The sequence below is a fragment of the Amblyomma mixtum genome, chromosome 4 (genome assembly GCF_055824585.1).
Source record: "Amblyomma mixtum isolate Tamu chromosome 4, ASM5582458v1, whole genome shotgun sequence".
NCBI lineage: Eukaryota > Metazoa > Arthropoda > Arachnida > Ixodida > Ixodidae > Amblyomma > Amblyomma mixtum.
Genome location: NC_143015.1, coordinates 85,927,471 through 85,948,945, shown reverse-complemented (window position 1 = coordinate 85,948,945; position 21,475 = coordinate 85,927,471). Strand labels below are relative to the sequence as shown.

The following is a 21,475-nucleotide window of genomic DNA, read 5'->3' as shown; positions in this document are numbered from 1 at the left end:
AACGTTTCCAGCAATCCAAGGTATATTCCAACCAACGCCAGCGAAAAGACCAACACGGTTTTCCCCTGCATCAGAGCAGTTGGTGACAGTCGCAAACATTCTAGCCACGGGTTGTAGCCTACCCTACACGTTGAGACAAGCAATATTTTCTTTACTCCTCTTCTGCTCTACATACAGTGAAGGGTATCATTCGCAACACCACTCTTCTTGGCTGGCAGCGGGGACGCGTGTATTTCATAGCATTTTGGGTTTCAAAAGGGGTGGCAGTTGCCATGAATCACAAAAGTAGGTTTTGAGCACTCAAATATTTGGGAAATATTTCAGATTGATCCTCACAGCGTTGCACGGATAGTTGATTACGCTGAACATAAAGTGTTGTTTTTCTTAAGGACAAACTCGAAAGCCACGTGACCCTAGACCAGGCTTAAAATTATGTGACATGCGCGTCCTTTACGCTTACAGGGTAGATATGCTATGGCCGAGAAATGATATTTCCCATCAAGTTCCCATATACGGGCACGTCGCGAGCAAATTCAAATTCATGCCGCGCCTGCCTTACTCTGGTGCATTTAAAGCGTGCGTGGTGTCCCACATTGTGCTATCTTGCTTACTAATGAGCCCATCCACAGGATGCACCGAAAGACAACAAGGGGAGCACTTCGAAGCGCTGTTACTGCGGCTTTCTGTTTATTTTACACACCCGTTCAATGGCTTTTTTCTTATTGGTTTATTACTTCTTTCCCTTTTGTGTCTTCTTTCGAGATTAACTTGATAGAGCAGGTACCTTCTTTTCCTACCAACGCGGCAGTATATGCGATACACGCTATTCGTAGCCATGTGCACAGTGTACCCCCCGCATATGTATGCGTGCTGCATTTATTGTCATCCATATGAAGTATTCGTCTGTGGATATATGAAAAAAAGTTTTGGCCATAGACAAGCGGAGCAAAAATGCAGGCGTTATATTAATTATATGCACTAAAATAACGCTTCATGTTGCACGCTAAACGGCGGCCATTTTCAAGCAAATTGAAGCCTATTTCCGACGCACAATCGTGTGGCGCAAGCCAGCCTCGTACGCTTTCAGGCATCAGCAGAATCGTCGCTCAGTGTGTTGTGTAACGTGGCAGTTATATCACACGACGCTTATCTCGACACATGTCCGCCATAAGACCTCCTCGCTGCTACTCCACTCATGCCACGCGCATATCATTGCTCGACTCGCTGTTCAGTGCTATGCTTTAAACACACTGACATTCAAAAAGCAAACACAAGAAAGAAGTGACCTTGCAAGGGATACGACTACGTGCGTGCAGCTGGCGCAGGGTTTCTTAATATTGTAGGCCACATAGACTGTTCTAGAACACTAGCACAGCCAGGAAGGCTTGTTACTAAGGCAGCCGGGTGATCTCTACTTAAAACTAAACAAAAGTAAATAATACAATCTCTCCATGTTTCCGTGGTCGCCAGTAACAGCTGTAAGGTAAGCGGCTTTTGCGCACGTGGAACCTCATTTCCGGCACACTGGCATGTTACACAAGCTAGTACAGTACTGGTTTTTGCATTGGCGTAGCCGTCGCTCAAACAATAGCTGCGTCTTCGCTGTGCTTTGGAGCTCGACAATTCGCCCACGCGCGGCAATGCTCCGCTCGTGTGAGTCATAATTTATCCTTACTGCTACCCGGCTCATCGTCGCATGCTTATCATTGCTGCAAGAAGAGAATGATCTAATTGACGTCAGCGTTCAACCCTCTCCGCGCAAAAGCGAGCAGGAGGAAGAAACGATCATAAAAATATTCCAGCATATGCATAACGTTGGCGCAATATTCCTCTCTAGTTCAAACGACATGCAGACTTTCAGAACTTTTGAGAACTGGATCATACACGATGGCACTTGTGGTTTGTGCAGATGAAAAATTTTTCTTTCAAACTTCATTAAAAAAGAACATTGCGACATCTGATACCTCCTGTAGTCGCTTGCGTTATGAGAGAGAAAAAATCCAAGCATTTTTTTCATCCACACGGTTCTGGTTATCAAGAACCAGAATACGCTGCTTGGAAGCCTAAGCCGAGTACAACCCTTTCTCGTTGACTAGTCGTCCTTTGTTCTTTCTCTTGCAGGGCTGCAGGTTAATACTAACAAAAAAACATAACCCGATGAGACAACTGGGTACTTAAGCGACGCGTGACCGTCTGACGACAGCACTACATCGTCCTGTTGCTTACCACGCTGACAGGTCTCTACTCGTTACCTACTGCGATGGCTGCTGTCATCGTATTTCTGGCTCTGCTGATCCCCGCTTCCTTGGCTTCGAGCTCCTGTGAGAATCTTTGCTTCTACTTGATTTTCTGCACACCTTCAGTTAGTTTTTCACTGGTTTATCGCAGCCGTTGTTTTGTCGAAGCAGACCGCAATGCTCGTGATATTCTTGTCCAACAATGTTGGACAACAATTTTGAGTATTGGGAAATTGTGAGGTATTGTCACAGAAATATTGAAGGCACTGGTGCAGTCTGAAGTTATGTTTCTCTTTTACAGTGTTTTCAGTACGCACATCGAGTTTTTAAGACTGCCGTAAAAAAGCAATAGGGAACGCCTTTTTTGATCGCCAGAACGTTAATTGCAAAAATATCCGAGCATAGCGATGGTAGATCTTTGGATATATTGATTGTGATAGTGAAATCTTGATATATAGGAAAAATGGTGTTGATAAAATTTGTCCCGCTCAAAAATGCTTTTGACCCTGATTCTGGATAAATTGTCGTTTTTACCTGGGCAAATTAGTTCGCATTGCGCGGCAATTTCTTTCCAGGTTTATAACTGCTAGAATGGAAACCGAACAGTCACGATTAATTGCTTCCATATCTGAAATAAAAGAAAATCAGGAATCTATGAAAAAGAATATCTCCGATATCGATGCGAGGCTGTCGGCAGTTGAACTTCAAGCGTCTGCTTCTGACGAGGCTCAACAAGAGCTGCTGACCCTGCGCGAACTCGCTGATAACCTGATTAGCGAGAATGCCAAATTGCGGCTTAGTCAGTCACAGCTTGAAGACAGGCAGCGAAGAGACAATCTATTGTTTTTTGACTTACGTGACAGTCCAACGGAAACATGGGAAGGAACGGAAGACAAGCTTTTGAGCGTTATCTCTAACTGCTTCAGTCCGGCGCTTACGAAGGATGCGTTTGAACGTACTCATAGGATTGGTACATTTACGGATGATAAATGTCGCCCGGTCATCGTGAAGTTCTGCTCCTTTAAAACAAAGCATCAAATTCTATCCCAGTCAGCCAAACTTAAAGATGAAGGTATCACCGTAAGTGAAGATTACTCGTTAGAAACGCGTCAGGCCAGGAAAAAGCTGCTTCAGTTCGCTAAGGGTCAGGACTCATTTTACAAGCTTAGGTACAACAAACTGTACATTAAGAACAAATGCTACAGTTATAACCCTGCTCGCGACTGCGTTTTCATGGAGGCTAATCTTCGGGCATCAGCAACTTTTCTTGATAGTAACTCGAGTCACGGTAGCGCTGCTTCGTCACATGCTGAGCAGACTGATCGATTGTCTCCTTCGCCAGTCCACAATCAGCAGTCAAATCACGGTACCTCTGGCTCGACCTACGCGCCGTAGGGCTGCGCGAGGGGCAGTGGGGCGGTGTCCGATACTGGCAACTCGCTTTCTTTTCTTTTTTCCAACATACGAAGCTTACTACCCAAGCGGTATGAACTTAATCCTATCATTGATTCGTGTGATGCTGATGTCGTCTTACTAACCGAAACATGGCTTTCTTCCAAGATAGCGGACATTGAACTATTTGACTGTAAAAAACGCTATAACGTGTTTAGATCTGACCGAAGTGAGAGATCTGGAGGAGGTGTTTTAATAGCTGTCGCGGATAACTTTGTAGCAACGCCTATTAATATTCGAACTAGCCTGGAACTGGTTTGGGTGGAACTTAGTGTACGTTTTAAGAGAATGATTTTGGGTATATGTTACCGTCCCCCGTCCTCGAGCCCAACATTCGTTGATGAACTGCATGATTCCCTTAACATGATCACTGTACGATTTCCGAGTACACCTATTGTCTTAGCTGGCGACTTTAACTACCCTAGTATCGTGTGGACTAATACTTCACCTTATCTCAGCTCTTTTTCTACGGAGTGTAAAAAGTTTTTGTTAACTTGTATGGATTTCAATCTTTCGCAGTTAGTCTCTAAACCTACTCGAACTACTTTATCCTCATCGAATGTTTTAAATCTTGTTCTAACTAACGTGCCTGATCTTATCCCTTCGATTTTTTACCTACCTGGTCTCAGTGATCATTCTTTGCTCCATTTTGATGTACAAATTCCTGTATCTATCCGAGTTAGTCAGACTAAACAAATTAGAGATTATAAACGGGCTGACTTTAACGCTATTAACTGCGAACTAGCTCGTTTTTTGGACGATTACTTACCAGGCTTTTCACAGCGTTCTGTTTGCACTAACTGGGATTTGTTCAAGGATATCGTTGAACATCTCATTAACACTTTTGTACCATTAAGATCTCTGAATTGCGATCGGGAATCACCCTGGTTTAATAATCTTTTAAAAAGACTCTCCAATAAAAACAAGCGCTTGTTCCGCTCTGCGAAGTTGTTGAATTCTAAACAACGATGGGAGGCCTACTTTTCCGCAGCTGCAGAGTACAAAGGTGCGCTAAAAAACGCAAAGGACACATTTTTTAACCACACCCTGCCTGCTATGCTGGTCAATAATCCTAAACAATTTTGGAATGTAGTTAACAAGAAAGACGCTTCCACAATTCTACTTACTTCTTCTGGTGGTGTTGCCTTTCCTTCATACGAATGTGCTACTGTTCTAAACAATACATTTGCTGCGGCATTTTCTACCAATGTTTCTCTTGTTCATCGCGTGTGCCCTGTTTTTGATGCTCTTCCTATGGATCCAGTTATATTCGACGCGTCAGGCATCCAGTGCATCATAGAAAATCTTAAGGTTTCCTCTTCCTGCGGTGTTGACAACATTAATTCGAAGTTTTTAATTAATACAAAGTTCTATTGTTCCATAATTCTTACTAAATTGTTTGAACAGTCTCTTGTAACAGGTTGTATTCCCAATGATTGGAAAATTGGGAAGGTGTTTCCACTGCATAAGTCCGGAAATAAACATTCTCCTGATAACTTTAGACCTATATCGCTCACTAGTATTCCGTGCAAGATCATGGAACACGTCATATATTCTCATCTCATATCTTGTTTAGAATCTAACTCCTTTTTCAGCATTGCCCAGCATGGTTTTCGTAAGTCTTTTTCATGCGAAACTCAGCTAATATGTTTCACACGTGACCTTCATTGCATCCTTGACCACGGGTCTCAGGCAGACTGCATATTCTTGGACTTGTCGAAAGCGTTTGACACTGTTTCGCATGAGCTTCTCTTTCTTAAATTAAGCAATCTTAACATAGACCCTAATGTCCTTGCATGGCTACAATGCTTTCTTTCTAACCGTTCACAATTCGTAACAGCGAACAATATAAAACTCGCATTCTTTGCCTCTCCGTTCCGGAGTGCCTCAGGGGTCAGTTCTTGGGCCCCTCCTCTTTCTCATCTATATAAATGACTTACCGGCTAACATTTCTTCTTCAATTAATCTTTTTGCCGATGATTGTGTTATTTACCGAGAAATTAGATGATAATGATGTCTCTTGTCTTCAATCCGATATTAACAAGATTCTTGACTGGTGTTTATTTGGAACATGCAACTAAACATTAATAAGTGTAAACATGTACGCATTTCTCGTCTCTCTAATGCCCCTTCCTCTTATCACATTAACAACGTGTCTCTCGAAACCGTGTCATGTTATAAATATCTGGGTGTTTACGTTTCTTGTAACCTGTCTTGGAAAACTCACGTTGAATACATAATAAATAACGCTGATCGCATGCTTGGGTACCTTCGCAGAAATTTCTCACGTTCATCTAGTTCAATAAAATTATTACTTTATAAAACATTGGTACGGTCCAAGTTAGAATATGCTGCATCTGTCTGGAGCCCTGGCATCGATTCACTTGTTTCAGATTTCGAAGCTGTGCAGAACCGCGCATGCCGTTTCATTCTTTCTAATTATCACCGAACAAGCAGTGTAACCGCCATGAAATCAAGTTTGTCCCTACCACTTCTTTCCCACCGCAGATCAATAGCCTCATTGTGTCTTTTTCATAAAATTTACCACCACAGCTTTCTCAATCCTAAGTTACTGTCAAGACCATGTTACATATCAGCACGCGTTGATCACCGTCATAAAGTTGGAATCCCATCTTGTCACACCAAATGTTTTCATGACTCATTCATACCTCGAGCTTGTGCCAGCTGGAATCACCTTCCCCACGACATCGCAGGTATTTCTGATAACAATGCATTTCGTCAAGTCCTTAATGTTTCTTTCTGAGTATGTGTCGTTTATTACTGTATAAAAATTGCCTTTCACTGTCTACACACTGTTTTAATATATCCCCACTGCATTCTAATCTTATTGCCTTCCTGTGTTTTCAATTTGTCATGTATTCCTGGTTTATTTTTGTTTTCTCTTGTTGTTGCTGTTTAGACTGAACTTTTTATGTATTCCCACTCCCCTCTGTAATGCCTTCGGGCCCTGAGGGTACAATAAATAAATAAATAAATAAATAACCATTCAGCCTTTGATTACAAAGGCGGCAAGTTATGACCAGCCGTGGCGCTTTCACGACCGTTTCTTTTGATGAACCCCAGAGAAGTGAAACTAATTAGCTCTCTACTACGCCGCTTCGATAGCCTGTGATCAAGATAGCCTATGATCAAGATAGCCTATGAACAAGATACCCTATTAACAACATAGCTTATGATCAACAAGTCATGTTACAAGGCTTAAAGCTGTTCCCGCAGCTTTATCTTTTATCCTTTTTTGCAGCGATACATGCACGGCTGTTTTTGAGGAGGTGCGCAGCCAGCATCCCTGGCGCGTTTCGTAATCAAAACCCTTGCGTAGAGCGGCAGGCTTAGTGCGAAAGAATATTTAATCACCCTACCTCTTTTTACAATTACATCCTAGTTCATATCAAGCCCAATAAATGGGTACAGGCAGGACGTGTAATAAGGAGACAAGATAATCGATGGTCCTGTATGGTAACAGAGTTGATCCCAGAAGCAGGCAAGCGTTGCCGGGTATGGCAGGTAGTCGATTGGGCGGATGGAATTAGAAACGTCTCCGGGATAAGCTGCTCCCAGTTGGTATAGAACAGGGTTAATTGGAGGTCAACTTCGAAGCCCTCTCTCCCACAGCGGGTGATATGTTTAAGATAATCTTTTTGGCATCCGAGCCACATTACCTTCAGGAGCTGTAGATTCGAAGTCACGGGAGTAACGGCTTACTTCGACAATTCTTAGCGCTCATATTGGATGAAGGAATCACGTCCTGTAGTCACAATCATAGTTGAAAATATTGAATGTTTTAATAACATAATTGCCGAAATTCTAGAACTAATAACTTTTTGTTTTATTTATTTATTTATTTATTTATTTGAAAATACTGCAGCCCCATTCTAGGGGCTATAGCAGGAGTGGGTACAAAAATGTGGAACAATTCCACGCATACAAGGGTTCATTACAAGCATTACAAATATAAACGCTGAGAACAACAACATACAATGCTACGACTCAATTGCCGACGCAAAATCAGATATTGTTAATGCACGAATGTTACCATCCAAAGAATTCCAACTCTCCACAGTACGCGGAAAAAAACTATTTGAAAATGTTAGTGCGGGCAAACAAAGGTTGGATATTAAGATCGTAATGGCTCCGGGTTGCAGATGGTTTTGAAAACGAGATATGCTTACCCTCCGAAAGGCAATTAGCAGAATGGACTACGGAGTGAAGTTTTAAGGACTCAGTTTTTCGGCGGGATGCGAGCGGGCTTAAGTTTAGGGAAGACATCGCAGATGAGGGTGAAAAATGAAAGTCGTAGCGGCGAAAAATAAATCTTACAGCTTTACGTTGTACAGATTCTATTTGATAGATTTCACATTGTTTGTATGGATTCCAGACATTAGAAGCGTATTCAAGAATAGGGCGAATTAGAGTTTTGTACATGAGCAATTTGGCTTCTTTAGGAGCATCCCGTACTGTGCGCCGCAAGTAACCTACCTTTTTAAGAGCTTTAGCTGTGATGTAATCGATGTGTTTTGACTATTGCATATTGTGAGAAAAAACGACGCCAAGATATTTATATTCATGTACCCTTTGCAGTGATGCATAGTCGTAATTAGAAGGTGATAGGCGGTTGGTGAAAGACATGACAACTGTTTTGCTAAAATTGATGTTCATCTGCCACGTATTGCACCAGTCACGGAACATACCAAAAGACTCATTCAGAAGGACGTGATCATTAACAGAGTTGATAGTGTGGTACAGTACGCAATCATCGGCGTATAGACGGATCTTGGAGGTTATACTGTCAGGTAAATCATTAATATAGAGCAAAAATAGCAAATGGCCAAGGACAGAGCCTTGGGGAACACCTGAGGTAACATCGGCTAAGGAAGAATCGACGGAATTGAAGCGAACAGACTGGGAGCGGTGTGAGAGGAAATCGGCAATCCAATCAGTGAGTTGAGAGTTATTGAGAATTGCTTTCAGTTTGCATAACAATTTAGAGTGAAGGACCGTGTCGAAAGCTTTTGAGAAATCGATGAATATGGCATCGATTTGGTTACCGGCGTCTATGCTGAGAAGAATGTCATGTGCAAATTCGGTTAACTGAGTCACTGTACTAAACCCCTTACGAAACCCGTGTTGAGCTCTGGACAGAAGATTATTTGCTTCAAGAAATTCCATAATGTGTTTATAAATAATGTGCTCTAGGATCTTAAATGAATGTGCAGTTAAAGAGATCGGCCTATAGTTAGAAAGCAGTTGCTTGTTGCCGGATTTATAGAGAGGGAGTACATTGGCGAGTTTCCACGAGGAAGGGACAATGCCAGTAGAAAGAGACTTTTGAAATATAATTGAGAGATATCGAGATGATCAGAGGGAATAACGTGCTAGGAAGGTGTTTGGGATACAGTCCGGTCCAGCGCATTTTTTTGTGTCAAGGCACAAGATAAGATTTAAAATCCCCGGAGTACTAACCATGATATCTGAGATAGAATGATCATGATTAGGAAGACTGAAAGATGGAATCATGTTATTATCACGTGCAAAGACGGAATGAAAGTAGGCATTAAATGCATCAGATATTTGAACAGGGTCAGTCACAATTTCTTCATTAATAACAAATGAGGTGGAGGAAGTGTTTGAGGGTAGAACAGAGCGCCAAAATTTACGAGGGTTATCTCTTAGCAGCCCTTGGAGCTCAACGCGGAAATAGAAATCTTTAGCAGAGTGCATTTTAATTCGAAGTTCATTTTTCGCAGCTTGAAATCGAGCAACAACATCAGGGTTATTGTTACGTGCCATGCGTCTCAGCCGGGCCACACGGCGTGACATCTGCAAAATATCGCGATTAATCCAAGGAAGAGTGGGATTTCTTTTCCTTGTTTTGACGGGAACAAACAGTTTAATGCACAGTCTAACAATTTTTCCGAAATATTCAACAAGGTCATTAACGTCGCCGTCACGGCTGAGCGCGCAGAAGGCGTCGAAGCACTCGGCTAGTTTCTCGATTACGGAGTTGTCGTCTGCGTGTTGGAAATCCGGAAATGGCGTGAAGGTGTACTGTGGGTTACTAGAGAAGTGGGATAGGGTAAGGAGAACTGCTTCATGGTCAGAAATACCATCGACAACTGTACACTGAAACCAGGTGTCTATTAGGTTGGGGCTTAGAAAGATTAAGTCTAGCAGTGAATTCAGCCTGGTGGGAAGCGTAACTATTTGAGTGAGTCCAAGAGAGAGCGATAGATCCATCAACTCTTTTGCTAAAGAAGCGTCACGGCCAGAATAACACATCGATGGCCAGTGAATACCAGGCACGTTGAAATCACCCATGAAGATGATGTTTGATACTGAAAGGCTATGTATGAACTGACCAACAGAGTGCAGAACATCAGCAGAGGTTCCGGGGGGTCGGTAAAAAACGCCAATAATAACAGTCTGTTTTTCTAAATAAAGCTTGCACCAAATTGACTCGGTGTTGCAAGGAGCAGGAAGTATAGAAAATCTAAGATGAGAACGCAAAAGTAAAGCTACACCACCTCCTTTGCCCTCACGCCTGTCAGCACGGATAGCAAGGTAACCAGGTGGGGTAAATTCAGAGTCATATATGTCAGGGTGTAGCCAGGTTTCAGTGATGCCAATAATGTGAGGGTCATGGGAGGACACAAGAGCGAGCAGATCAGGGAGTTTGTTTGAGATGCTTCTAGCATTAAGATTTAAGAGAACGAGACTTGGTGGCGAGCTAGGTGAACGTCAACGGGTTGACGGATGAAGCTCACTAGATTCGCTAGCTTCATGACAGGGTAACGAATGAAGCTCAGAAGATTCGGTCGCATCGTGATGGGGGTCCCGTTTCAAGCTACTCGAAGCTTCATCCCATTTGTACCTGACACCATCAATGAAAGCGTGATTGTACCGAAGCTTCACTTTTGAACCACCGTCACGAAGCGAGGAAGATGCATTCCATATTTTCTTACGAAGGGCACGGACGTTCGCAGAGAAATCCTCAGTGATGTAAAAATCTTCCCCTTTGAGTTCCGATAGGTTCTTCATGACAACAATCTTCTCACTGAAGTCAAGGATCCTTAGAATGACAGGACGTGTACGTCCATCACTGGGTCTGCCGATGCGATGACAACGCTCAATGCGCGGACATTCTATGCGAAGATTTTCAGTAAATATTTTGCATATTTTGGACAATAAACTGGCGCCATCTTCATCAGGACTCTCTTGTAGACCGTGCACAACAAGATTGTTTCGCCTTGACCGGTTTTCTAAGTCTTCATTCTTTACAACCAAGTTGGATATTGTTTTTTTAATGAGGTAATGTCCGAATGGAGTTTAGCGCTCAATGACTCAGAGGCTGAAGGAGTTGCAGATGATTCCAGTGATGAGACACGAGCTTCGAGGACATCAAGACGAGCGGAAAAAGTTTTCTTAATATCTGTAATGTCACTAGCGATTCGTTCTTGACCAGCAATCAGTTGCGAGAGCTGAGAAAGCACGTCTGCGACCCCCGGAGTGGAGGACAAGTCAGTATTGGAACGCGTTGCCCGCTTCCTACTAAGCTGTTTAGACGAGTTAGCTGAGACTGATCGTTTAGGGGGGCCTGGGTTTTGTTCAACGTACCCGCTTTGTAGAAGGCGAGAAAAGCAAAATACAGCATTTGAACAGAAGCTAACAAAACTCTGTGGGCAGGAAAACAGCAGCAAACAACGATCATCAGATCAAACGCAGTGAGCGTTCTTTAGGTCACATACCTGCACGAAGAACATGCAACGATTAGGCATCTTGTGAAGGCTGCTGCGGTCCTGCCCACTGAAGCGGTACGCCGGTGCGGTCCGATTTATAGTCCGAGGAAGAGCTGACGTAGACCAAGGGCCGATGGTGATTGGACGGTGTAGACGGGCACGTGGGAAGCCCTCAGGTGCCCAGGGGAGCACGCCAGGTATATCACCAACAAGGGTGACATGGCAGTCCGTAGCAAAGCTGATGGTCCCATCCACGTGCCGCAAGCTTGATGGTTGCGCAGGCGCTCTTGAGTCGAAGTCGCAAAAAAGCGAAACAGCAACAGCCGCGAGGATCTGCACGAAGAACATGCAACGATTAGGCATCTTGTGAAGGCTGCTGCCGTCCTGCACACTCCTATTATCCCGCCCACGTTTGCCCACGTTGCCCACTCCTGCCGTCCTGCCCACGTTTGCCGCTCCTATTTTCTTTTTTTACTTCCTGTACTTTAGTAATCACTCCCCGTGCTCATGCCACTGGCCCTGCGGATATTCTTAAATTATATGAATGAGGAAGTTATCAAGAAAAAAGGTATAAAGGAGAGAAAATATAGTCCGCGCGCCGCAGGCAGACGGGAGGGTGAAAGTAGGAGTGTCCAGGTATAAGGTGGCCGCTACTGGCAGGGACAGGTTTCAACATATATCAATAAAGGAGGCCTTTTTCCTGCGGACAACGCAGCTGTACAGGCCCTGACGCAGGAGATTTCTGTTGGATTACTTAGTTTTATATCAGTGCTTTTTTAGGGTACAAAGCAATTATTGCCACGTTTCTGTGTTTCCGAACTCCTGATGTTTGTCCATGACTTTTTTTTTACACATATCCCCAGTCGTAACACACGCGAGCTTTTTCGGCTGACATGTACTCTATGGTCAGTTCGCGTTTTGGCGGCATGCTGTTTCAGCAACCACCTTCAACTCGGTACCATCCTTCGCGCTGGAAAGCGTGAGCATCGAACATAGGGCACTCGTGGACGGTGAATCGTTTGAAAGCATCGCTCCACGCCCAGCGAGGCTTTCCTGCAGCTGTGCCCGCTGTTTAGAAAAAATAAATGTGGCTGGACGACGTATATCTCCAACCATGTTCTTCAATTCCGCGCCACTCAGTTGCCCTTTGACACAATTTTACTCATTCATGAGGTGATCTTAATTGTTATACGAGTGTTATTTTAGCGTGCCTAGCATTTTCGTGTGTGTTTTGGTATTCCTGGTACAGTACAGAAATAATTTGGAGATCAACTACGGAACCCTCCGCCTGAAGCCAGATTATCTCAGCCAGATTGTCTTGAGAAACTATATATTTCAAGCCACAAGCCAAATTCGAAGAGTGCTAAAGAAGAAGTGGCTCTGAACTGAGGGCTTACTTAATCGTTTACATTGCACTGGATGCATCCGAGAACAACTGGGAACGAAACTGCACATGAAGTATTATAGGGTTCCACACAGTATTTCTTCACAAGACTAGAAACTCGTGCGAGCGACCCGTGCTGGTGACTTCAGTGAGCTGCTATTCCTTGATAAGCTGCCCACAACCTCCAAAAATTGTAGACAGTCTCATACACTGTCTGCAGACCAATTTTCGAGGCTTTTCTATAAGCAGTAAAAATCCTGCATATAGTCTTTAGACAATATATTTACTTATGGACATACACCTGGCATACACTTTTACCCTTTGAGTGTACATAGACTAGACTGCCAATGCAGTAGCGTCTATAAACCGTTTTAGTAGGGTGGACTGCTTTTGTCCGCTTTTTGGGCGAGGCAAGCCTGGTGCCTGTGATAAAAGAAAAAGTTTTCCCATAGAGTCACTCCCGATCTTCTCCATTTTGTGGTCGTCCTTTCGCTCTGGCGCCCTGTTTGCTTAAGGAAGGAGTTGGAAGCAGGCTCGGCTTGCTGCTCTTCATTCAAAAGCTTCTTTCTCTTATGCTGTCAACTGTATACGAAGAAAGCCAACATTCACCGAAACCAAGGAGCATAACGGAATGTTTCTATCTGTATATTTTATTTTTATGTTGAACCACGGTAAACCAATGGTGTTATTTTATTAATCATAAAAGGTAACTGAATAGAAAGCAGAAGAAAAAACAACGACATGCCGCCGGTGGGATCCGGGCTCAAGGCCTCCCAATTCCGCGTACGGTGCTGAACCAAATGAGCTACGGAGACGGCTGTTCACTCTGCTGCTTTCGAAAGCAAACGCATTTTAGCAATCTTGAAAGTTTTCACAAAAATCGAAGGACGTGTGTACAGGTCCGGCCGACGGCGTGTCTTCCTGACCGCTGGACTGCCGTCACTACAACGTGACAATATACACTCAAAGGGTAAAAGTATATGCCAGATGTACGTCCACTAGTCAATATATTGTCACAAGACTATATCTTGGATATTTACTGCTTATAGAAAAGCACCGAAAATGTGTCTGTAGACTGTGTATAAGACTCTACAATTTGTTGAGGGCACCTTATCAATTAACAGCAGCTCACTGAAGTCACCGGCACGGGTAACCGACACGAGTTTGAAGTCTTGTGAAGAAATCTGGTGTGCAACCCGATAGCACGTATGCGCAGTTCGTTCCCAGTTGTGCTCAGATGCATCCCATGCAATTTGGCTTGTGGTTTAAAATATATAGTTTCTCAAGACAATCTGGCTCAGATAATGTGGCTGCAGGGCGGAAGGATCCGTAGTTGGATCCGAAGGATCCGTATGTATATATACAATATATATATGTATATATATATGTAGCACAATAAGGTAAACGTACTTGGTTGCTAGTTTAAAATAAGATGCGAAATTGAGAAACGCTTCGTTTATTGGGAGTCGACGTTTCGGACAGGCTCTGTCCGAAACGACGACTCCCAATAAACGAAGCGTTTCTTAATTTCGCATTTTATATATATATATATATATATATATATATATATATATATATATAGAGAGAGAGAGAGAGAGAGAGAGAGAGAGAGAGAAGCTTCTGAATGTAGAGCGGCAAGGCGAGTTTGCTTCCAACTGCTTCCACAAAAACACCCACGCACCTCAGGTGTCTACTGTGTGTATGTATGCATGTGTACATGCCTAAATTACATTGCGTGCCTTGGTTTTGGAGACCGCTCCGTTCGTACGTTTCAAATGGCCAGGCCCTCGTTCCTTTTCATTTATCTGCTTACTTTCACTTGCAGTGTCACAAGTTTACGCATGTTCTTGTCTTTTCCAGCCGGGTGCCTCAACGCTACTCTACCGGGAATCTTGGACCTTAAAACAGTGCGTATATTAACGGCAATGTCATCTGCGTCGTGGTCTTACACTGCGGCATGTATCCGAGGAATATGCAGCTAGAGTATTTTTTTCTTCAACATGCGGAACAGGCGCAGTGTAGAAAAGTAACAGCATCCGGAGTTTGCCTTGCAAATACCGCCAGAAATAGCTACTTGTTGATAAAGAGGAATAATTTGCACTGAAATATCACTTTAAAGCATCAGATCCCCCCCAAAAAAGGCGTTCATAAGTTGCTTTATCAAGGAGGAAAGATAACCGATATTGGATCATATTCGGTGCAAAGCACCAAAAATTTGATACTAGTATCCTCCTTGGATCTGACTCTGAAACATCTTCGGCAGTGCTTCATCGTGGTTCTGGTAATCATGATCGCTGACTATGACCCGCTTTGAGTAGCAGAGTAGAATGTCAACAGTACTGCATGCTCGGCCAGTTGGTTGACATACATCTTGCAAAATTTTTAGCGCGAAAAACATGGACAGAAAGAGTAGAAGACAAGAGCTCTGCACGACAAGAGAATGTTCGGCCTTTGGCTATCCTTCCTCTAAGTTTAATATAATATTTTTTTCACTCCATACCAGTACTGCGCAGCAACCTAAACGAAATCAGTTATCGCAAGAGATTTCACCACACAAGGTATTTTAGAAATATACGTCCGCTGTTTTTTTTCTTGCCGTGGGCTTTGGGTACTGAGGCGAATCTAGAGAATGAACTGCTGTCACTGTCGCCTCCTTTTCGAAGACCCTTTAAACTTCAGCAGAATATTATTCCTAATTAATAAGGCATTTCTCCTTCATGAGAATGGGCTACGCTCTGGTTACCCCTGCTTTAATTTCTATCTGTAGCCCAATTCTGGCCTTAGGGAGACGAAAGAGGCTCAAGCAAGGCAGTAAACGTCCGCAACGACGTGATTCCAAGTTGGCTGGCCTCGCATAGAAATCAAAATGCTCTCAGCACAAATATACCCATATGGGAGTAAAAACAGAATAAGTTCTCGTCTTGCGCCGTCTCTTTTATAAAAGTGAATGCGCTAGACGACAACTTGCTACCTCTTTACTCCTTTCTGCGTACAGTGTAGGGATGCGGATCACTTTTTCAGTGCTGTCGAGAGCAAAGTAAGCTCGCAAGCGAAAGTGCGAAGCTTTTTGCAATTGTAACAAGGTACCCACGTGGGCTAGTTGGTGTACATCAGACATAACTTCACCAGCGAAAGAACGAGACACGAGGAGAAGAAGAACACAGGGCAACACTGGACTAACAACTGAAGTTTAATCGAGAAACGGCCAACCTAGGTCACCAGAAGACGCATGCGTATCAGACACACCAAACGAAACAAACAGATACATAAGTGGCAGATCACCGAGGAGTGGATACACGCTCGAACACTGGCAAACAACAAAATAGAGATAATATGTCTATAAATCTTGCACGCGCACACTTCTGCTTAGGAAATTAACTTCCTTGCTAGTGAGATGCAAGGACGGTGCACTGATGCATGTGTCACTGCCTTGCAGCCTAATATGGAAGGCCTCAAGGATTTCCCTCCCTTCCCTGTTTTTCCCTTTTCTGATAACAGAAATGTTGTTAAAACCTAGAACACTAGAGGAACACATTTTTTACAACTCCTGCAGTGACGTGGGAGGGTATTTGGATCTGAGGAATTTTTCAGAGAATTATTATGTTCGCGTGCCCGGTCATTAACACATCGGCCAGTTTGGCCTCTACCACATGACAACGGGTATCTTGTAAACGACCCTAGTCGAACAAGCAACGAACTTGTTAGCATGCCTAACAGTGCAGCTCTTGGGCTTCTTCCCCTCACTGGCCTTTGCAATTCGTGCACATAAGCCAGACATCTTACAAGGTGCCGAAAACACTACCGTCACACCGTGCCGTTGTGCCACTTTTTTCAGGTTATGCGACACACCGTGACTTTTTGCAATTCAATAGCTTGAATAAATTTTAATTTTTCCTGTTCTGGTATAGTCAAATAACGAAGTGTGCATTGCAGCGCGGCAGAGTTCATTCCTTGCTGCCAATGAAATTCAGTTTTATAGCTCCCTGTGTGCATGTCTGTGTGTTCAGTTGTACAAACCCACGATGCTTTCTTGCGTTAATAAAAAGACGGTTTGCGCTGTTTTGTGTACACTCTCTTCCCTGATCTCCCCAGCTTGCTTTTTTTTCAGTGAACTTTACTCCGAACGTAGAATTCAAGAGCGCCAATGTAATCTCAGGCTGTTTCATTTCCAGTGCCTTGGGACTTCGATGGAGCTATGCGGTTCATCAGGGGTAAGGATCTGCTTCGCATTTAAAGCCGGATACCTTTCGCACAATGTGAATCGAAGGCTTCAGCCTTGGAAGCTAGGGTTGCGTCTTGACGGACAAAATGCTGCTTGTAAAAATTTGATGCCACAGAGGACATTTTTTTTTTTTACCGCAGACATTACGGGGAGGTGGTAAGGCATGATCTAGAACCCCTACTATGCCCTTCAAGCGCACTTCGAGCCCTTCAAGCGTCGAAAGTTATTATATAATTTGGTGAACAGAAAGTTAGACATATTTTATTGACTAAAAACGTGGAAGTGCTGAAAAATAAAAAAAAAATTAGCCGTAATACATTGGAAAAAGAGTCAAAAAATTTAGACCATACTAAGCTGAAAGGTGATATAGCCCCTACTCTTACGGAGCTCCAATAATTACCTATGTCTCAGAGTGTATGCCTATTCAAACCATACGAGATTGTAAGCCTATAACAGCGTCATCCTTTTGTTTTACGAAACAAGCTAATACGATACTCTGTAAGCTGAAACAAAACTTCAAAAAAAAGTTGACTCTCTGTCTCCTTAGGGATAACTCTTAATGAGCACTTCAAAAACCTTCTCGAGCCAGTATAAGCCTCTAGTGCTTGTTCATTTTTGTTAATGTAGTCTCGGGCTCAAGTTATTCAAAGGAGCAAATAGACAATGCAAAGAAACATAAAAAACTTAAGTGCTTTCTACAGTCATTTTGAACGAGGAAAATGCGATAACAGTTAGGTGACCTGCTGCGGTGTCTACAATGAGTGTATATATGGTTCTAGTGATTTTCCCGGAAAAACTACGCTTGAAAGTGGTTGTATTGAGCTCATATTGTCCGCATTAGTTGCCGTCTAGAATTCAAGCGCCTTCTAATTGGTGGTCAAACGTAATTTTCATATAGCGACCTTCTGATTTACATTAATCCATGTTCTACGATCAATCCACAGTTTGTGGCGTCGTAATGAATTGGGAGGAGCGGCCGCACTTCCAAATTTCTGTTTGAATTTCTCTGTGCTTATATTTCCCATTTTGGAAATGCCCTGTGACTAGTCCACTCAAGCCATGCGGCGTTGATAACGTCATGGCCCGTTTGTAGGATTCATAGATCGCGCAGAATTCTTATAGCCTTACTGGAGGAGTGGTGCAGCGGGTAAGCGATGCGCCATGGCCTCGGCACGTGGCAGTGTATTACACAGCCACTGGTGGGGCTTCTGAGATCCAGGTTGCTCTTCCCGAGTTCCGGTAAAGCTCATGCGTCGCGCCACGATGGGCAGGAGTCCCCTACACAGGATATGGCAACAATGGGCAGCTTGCTCACATTCGTGTAGCCAGGTTGCCATCTTCCAAGGTGTCGCGTTGTAATATTATCACGAGGTCAAGTTACCTGCCTCAGCGAATCAGAGAATTTTGTGTGGATTTTAAATTTCGAGCGTATCTTTGGTTACCCAAGTGAAATTAGCCGACGGCCGACCATCGGTAAGCAATTGGACAGTGCTCGGCAGCCGGTATCCTCGGCCAACCAATGGCGGCCCCTAATCGGGCCGTGGTTGGCTGCCAGTGGGGCTGGTTAATGTTGGCCAAAAACGTTCAGCCAACTATCGGCAAATGATGGGGAATTAGTCGGCACCCAACGCTCGGGCAACCACACGGGGACCATCGTAGGGCCATGGTTGGCTACCCACTGGCTTGGCCGGTGACGTATATGCCAGACGCACGCGCAGTAGGCGCGTGGAAATTGCGGACGAAACGCTCGATCGACGTACGTTTCCATAGAGTTTCTTACTATTACCTAGAGGGAAAGCTGGCAAGCCGTCTATGGGAGTTTGCATGGAGACCCCACGTGACCACCTCAGCCACCATGGGCGCTCAAAGCATCATGGGGCGGTGAGCTACTTGTTGCGGAACTGCAACTTTTGGCCAAAAAATAATAAAAAAATAAAGCTGCTTGATAACTACAAACGTCCTAACATTGAAAATCTTGTCTAATGATTGCAACAAACGAGCAGCAAAGCGTTTAAGTGCAAAGTTTGCCCAAAATAAGAGACGACTCGCTCTCCTATTGGCCAAGTGATGAACACTAAAAAAACTTATATTTCGTAGTTAACAGGCGCACTTTTAAAAGTAAATATGTTTTCAAAAAAAATGTTGTTGTTTAGATACTTTAAGAGCTTTTTTAATGGCATTTCGGAAGAGTAAAACCTTTTATTGGCGTCGTGTGTCGTCGAGTTTTCACTACTATGGCTTTTGCACACTGCGCTCGCGCGAAAGTCGTCTGCGCACACACAAACAGCGTTTTCGGAATGAGACATCTCAGTAAATCCACTCCGTGTTCCCAAAAAAATACAGCTGTTCCGCAACAAGTAGCTCACCGCCCCATGATGCTTTGGGCGTCCATGGCGGCTGAAGTGCAGCGCCGCCAGCTTTCCCTCTAGGTAATAGTAAGAAACTCTATGTACGTTTCATATTATCCCAATATTTTTTTTTTACGAATACACTGCGCGCATGTCTGCATGCATTTTGAGCCTAATTATCAATCGGTGAAATGTAATGTGTAATCAATATGAAGCTGGAATTATGCGGCATCAATTTCGTTTTAATGCTGAGCATTTAAATAATTGTCGGACGAGTGCAGTTTTATCGAGAGATAAAAAGAAAGTCCCGTAATTCTGACACCAAACGAAACCGAAACTCAAAAGTTTCGGTTTCGTTGTTTTATTGAAACTGGCAAGCAATTGTTTTTTATCTAGACGTAGTGAAGCAATGCAAATTTTAACTTGCATAACTTAAAACAAATGAATAAAATAACACATTTATTTTATTGTTTGTTCATCGCGAACATATTTTTGACAGAACATCTACGAAAGCGCGGTGTCAGTCACAACGACTGAATCTGCTACGCGATGCTCTTCCCGCGCTTTTCAGTCTCATGCTCTCGTAGCAGCGGCGTAGCTGGCATAGTGCTTTGTTTGGATTTGAAGCATTGGTTGTTGCTGCTGTTCCGTGTCTTGGCTTTTCACCATGACAACACCACCTGATCTAAACGTCGGAAGGTAAGACCTCATCATGGAGCGGTTCTTGAGGGCGAAACGTCGCCGAGAGCTTTATCTGGCGAAGGCGGGCAGCGTGCGGTGTTTGCAGCAAGTCACAGAAGACGCAGAGGCGGCAGCATGTTCTGAGACATAAAATATGCACCGCTCGGGGACAGCTTAGGGCAAGCATAGGCAGCAGTGAATACTTTTGAATCCTCTGTCGTGGCAGCTGAGGCACAGTGTTCAAGTGGAGATCAAGCTGAGTCAGATGGAAGTGACTTGCACGGCCAAAACGCTGGTCCTATGGTTACTGATGAACATGACTTGGTTGATGTTCCCGACAATGCCGAGTGTCCAAAGGGGATAAGGAGTCAGTTGAGGGTTTGGGCTGTGAAGCATCATATCAGGAGAGCGGTAGTTAATTCACTGCTTGACATTCTTAGGCCGCACTTCACTGATCTTCCTAAGACACAGTACGCTCTAGTGTCCACTCGACGAAGCGTGCCACTTGAACAACTCGGCAGTGGTGAGTGCGTTCATTTTGGCCTTCAGGAGGCTTATTTCGTGCATTGGACATGTGGCATTCGGCTCCAAGTAATGGAGCCGGAAATTCTTCACCACACTGGTGAAGAATTGTCATGGTGTGCTAAACATGCTGGTCATTTTATCAGCCATATATTCTTGAGTACAATACATTTGTCCCAGGTGGTGGGAATTCCTGGAGCCCTCCATTAAGGTGTCCCTCATAGTCCATGTGTTGCTTCTTGGACATTAAACCCCTCAATGTTTTCCCAGGAAAAAAAAATTTAAGTGCTTCGAGATTCTATTCTATTTAGTCTACTTTGTTATTTAAGGGTAAATATGCATGTTGGCGGTAGGGTAGCTGTTTTATTGTTGGCTTAGATTGCCTCATTAAGGCAACTTGTTAAAACAATTGCTACTGTATACTGCATCAGGTTTCATGCAATTGTAAAAATAATGAATTTCTAAAACTGCTTGCAATTGTTGTGCTATTTACAATGGTACATACAATGCCAAATATTTTAGTATATACGGCTCTGATTTTAGCTAAAACATTTATATTACTGTTGTGAAGATATTGAAGACTGCCCACAAATATATCATAATGGATGCTATGTACAAAGGACAGAAATTCTAGTTTATTGCATTTTGCCCTCATTGCCGCATGTTATTTTGGGTTCAAAGTGAATATTGCAATGGTTATGGAATATAGGGCTGGTTACTGTTATATCCGAGTCTGGACTACAAATCACTGGATTATTTGGTTGGAATATCACTGCTGAGCTGGTTTGAGCCTTTCTGAAGTGGTGGCATTTGTTTTTGCTCTCTTCTTTTATCGTAGCCTGCCTGAGAGCACACTACCCTGAACAAGTGACCCT

At 43.5% G+C, this 21,475-nt stretch overlaps 1 pseudogene; it reads right to left on the bottom strand.

The window, feature by feature from the left end:
- Positions 1–10,445: 10,445 nt before the first annotated feature.
- Positions 10,446–11,664, bottom strand: LOC149347292 (uncharacterized; annotated as a pseudogene).
- Between the last annotated feature and the right edge of the window lie 9,811 nt (positions 11,665–21,475).